This window comes from Onychostoma macrolepis, chromosome 20 (genome assembly GCF_012432095.1).
Source record: "Onychostoma macrolepis isolate SWU-2019 chromosome 20, ASM1243209v1, whole genome shotgun sequence".
Classification (NCBI taxonomy): Eukaryota; Metazoa; Chordata; class Actinopteri; order Cypriniformes; family Cyprinidae; genus Onychostoma; species Onychostoma macrolepis.
Genome location: NC_081174.1, coordinates 7,434,627 through 7,438,576, shown reverse-complemented (window position 1 = coordinate 7,438,576; position 3,950 = coordinate 7,434,627). Strand labels below are relative to the sequence as shown.

Here is a 3,950-nt window from a genome sequence, read left to right as displayed (position 1 = left end):
ATCTGTTGAAGTTCCGTTCTTTTGACGTAAGTGGTATGTATGGCAAGCCGTTTTAGCATTTAATACACCTGGCTCTACTAGTCATAATGTAGGTAAAATACAGTTACATTTAAGTATTCTTAAATTTTGACTTGTCATAATGAAGATTGAAATAACAGTTGTATCTTTATGAATCATAATTATAATTTGAATAGTCAAAATGATAATTATTAATTAACATTCTGACTTCAAATTATAATTATATAAATAATTATCAATATCATTATTATTTGACTAGTATAAAGATATGTGTAATGACATCATAAATATCTTAAATTGACATGTCACACACAGGCAAAGCCAAGCAAACACAAAATGTTCCCCCAACATTAGTAATAATTACGTTCTAGGATTTTTATTTTATTTTTTTTTCTGTACATGGAAATGACATACAGTGAGCCTCAAACACCATTGTTTCCTCCTTATGTAAATCTCGTGAATAAAAAAGACCACTGAAAAACAGGCGAATCCGAACATAACACAGACTGTGATGTAACAGTTGGGATAACTAATAGGCCAGCCGCCAGCCGAACAATCAGAAGTTCTGCAGGTATTGTGAAGAAACAAGCGAGAACAACAGCAAAAATGGCAGATCATGTAAATAAATGTTACTTTCCAGGCTGTGCAGGAGATGTGAAGTGCAGGGATGGGTTGGTGTCTGTATTCAGAAAGGATACTGAATTTGAATACCGTTTGTGGAGTCGGAGCTGGTGAACAATGGATCTTTATTCACAGTCTGCTCCACCGAGGAGGACTTCACCAGCCCCACTCCTGACCCAGAGCCCAGCCAGCCATCACTCCGCTACATGGATAGTAAGCCAGAGCCCACCGCAGACAGAGAGCCTGTCAGTGGCGGTTCTACATTGAATTACTCCCCGGGCGAGACCCCCTCTGAGCGCCCATTATAAAATAGTATGCAATAACTTATTGAGTGTAATTTTTAAATTTTATTTCTAATTATTAAATGGATGCCACCTTATTGGGACAAAAGCCCTCTCTACACCTACCCTAACCCTACCCGATACTTTGTTCAACTTTTTGATTATTTCCTTCATTTTTATTAAAAAATAAAAGCTTTTCTGATGTGATTTGAAATTTAAAAAGGGAGAAAAAAAGTTCGCCAAAAGGCAGATTCGAACCCCGGTCGATCGTGTCAAAAGAAGTGTATTGCAAACTTTACCGTCTGCACCACTGAATCTGACAACTAGTAACTGTCTTTTGCATATTTGACTATCCCAATCATACATTTGTGGGTGGAGTTAATGTAAATAGCCTCTGCCAGCAACATAGCTATTTGTACTTTAATAGACACTCCGATTTTTTTTTTTAATATTCCCAACAATTAAACAGTTGCCCACATAAAAAAAAACACTTCCCGCGCCCCTGGGTGTGACTGACTTTAGCCCACTTGTCCCACTAATTTGAGAGAGGTGAACTGTCCCCCGCGGCCGCACCCCCCTCCCCTTTCCACTTCTCACACAGCTTCTGTGCTCGGTACCTTCTCAACAAGCAGGGGCGCCAATTTGCCGCACAGTTATATGATAGATAATATGATAGATAATAGAAAACCGCTTAGCGGCGCAGATGATTTTTTTTTTTTTTTTTTTTTTTCAAGTGCTTGTGCCGCCCCCCACGTGTCATGAAAAAACGGGGCTGCCCCGTTTGCCCATGCCTAAAACCGATACTGGAGCCTGTACTCGCCACGATCAACGAGTCTGTGCTAATGGATGTGACCGAGCCAAACATTGCCGCGGAGCCCAAGCTTGACAAAACGTCTGACCAGGTGCGTGAGCTGGCAACAAGGAGTGTTATCATGGGAGTCCTCATTGAGATTACTGTCACTTTTATGCTCTGTTTTGGTTTAGTTTTCTGTGTTTCCGTTCTCCTGCCTAGTTTGTTGCCATGGATTTTGATTAATTAGCTCCACACCTGTTTCAGTTCTTCCTGATTACCTTCCCCATGTATTTAATCCCTGTGTCTTCTTCAGTTCAGTGTTTGCTGTTGTTTTGGATTGCAGATATTTTTGTTTCCTTCATGTTGGTTTATTAAAAAGATCTTACTTGGACTCTAATCCTTTGTCATGCACTCTTTATGTTTGACAGTACCGTAACATGTGAAATGAATGAAAAGGGTTGATTGTGGCACTTCATAGTTTCATTTGTTACATTGCATCAGATTTCTTTTTGAGCACGGTCTGCAGAGTTGAGCATTATAACCAATCACACACGTTCCTGTTGAGCTTATAAATGCAATGTCCATTCAGAGGCATTTTGATTTGTCTCTGCAGAGAACTCTAGAGATGTTCAGTGTGTGCACTCATTGACTGAATTCTGATAAACATGCATTCGCAAATAATGATGTCGGGTTCGCGAACGAATCGTTCTATTTAACCGAATCTTCTTGGTGAACTGGTCGAACCAGTTCACTGAATCGTTTGAAACGGTTCGCATCTCCAATACGCACTAATTCACAAATTGCATAAGTTATTCGGTTTTTAAACGTGTCTGACACTCCCTCTGAGTAAATAAACCAATATCCTGAGTTATTCAGTTACTACAGTGCATTGACTGAACTGCTGTAAAGAGAGAACTGATGATGAGCACTAGCAGAGCAGCTGATAGACTGGGCATGAGTGCAGTGAACGCACATGGCCACTGCTAGAGCAGTTCTCGAGTCAAGAATCGGTTGCAACGGTTTTCGGATCACCGGTACTCTCAACCGAGGCTACCTTATAGTTTTTGAAACAAATGATGGAGCAAATTAAAGTATTACTCATTTTATTTATTTTTAAAAGATGAATGTATGTGTGTTAAGGACCATAATAAGATTTATGAAATACAGTAATTAAGTGATGACCAATTCACAAATTGAGTTTGTATTAAATAGAACTGATGAGCAGCAGAGCAGCTGATATACTGAACGTGAGTGCAGCGTGCCGGTTAGAGCGGTTCTTATGGAGTCAATTTAATGCAAGAAGAAAATAAGTTTTGCAAACAAAAATAAAGAATTGCAAAATATAAATAAAACAGAGCAAAAGCAATGATTTTGCAATACATATTTTCCATGGCCATATCTACTAATTTATTTGCAATGCAGCTTTTATTTTGCGTTTCAGTCAAGTTTGAGCTTGCGATACCGTTTTCCCTTTGCGCTTCACGTTTCTGCGTCTCACTTTGTGGCGCTGTTTTGACATGGGGTGGAGTCAGGGGACGGGGGCGTGTCCAACAGGCCTGGGCATGCCTCCCTGGAAGTGACGTCATCGGCCCGAGACGCAGATCACAGCTGATCCAGGCACCGTCATTGAGCAGAGGCATGCGGGTGGATCGTTTCCTTTTATTCACTAGCTTTAAAACATGCATGCTTCGTTTTATTAACAAATGTATATGTGTATTAGCAGCGTTTGCTCAAATTAAAGAAGTTGTTAATATGAACATCTGCTGTTTATTTCTCTCAATGTGTGCGCACTTTTATAGCATTAAAATGTGTATTGTTTCATCTGGTTAACTAAATGTGCATTAATAGTGCTTGTTTAAAATCTCTTAACCTGACAGCGCTCTTTGTTTACAGTAGTTCAGAGTTACTGCTAGTTTTAATGTAAAAGAATGCAATTAACTTCACAAACTATACATCATTAAAAAGGTCTAAGACTCAAGCTTCATATCCATCTCGACTTCGTTTTTCATTTACTCCTGGCATAAATTAAGAAATGACTGTCACTGGAAGTTTAAAAAAAAGATAAAGTCTTTTTGGTTTAGTTTTGTCGTGGCCACGAGATATTAAGTCGTGGGAACGTGATAATACTGTATGTCGTGGCCATGAGTTTAATCATGCATAAACAAACCCGCGTGACCATAGCAACCTGGGATTATCAGAGATTGATCAAATATATTTATCCATCCCACAGTCCGTTG

At 39.3% G+C, this 3,950-nt stretch overlaps 1 protein-coding gene across 2 annotated transcripts in view; it reads left to right on the top strand.

Annotated features, from left to right (window-relative positions):
• becn1 (beclin 1, autophagy related) overlaps positions 1–3,950 on the top strand; it is an 87,106-nt gene that overhangs the window by 1,253 nt on the left and 81,903 nt on the right. The gene's annotated exons all lie outside the window — the stretch shown is intronic.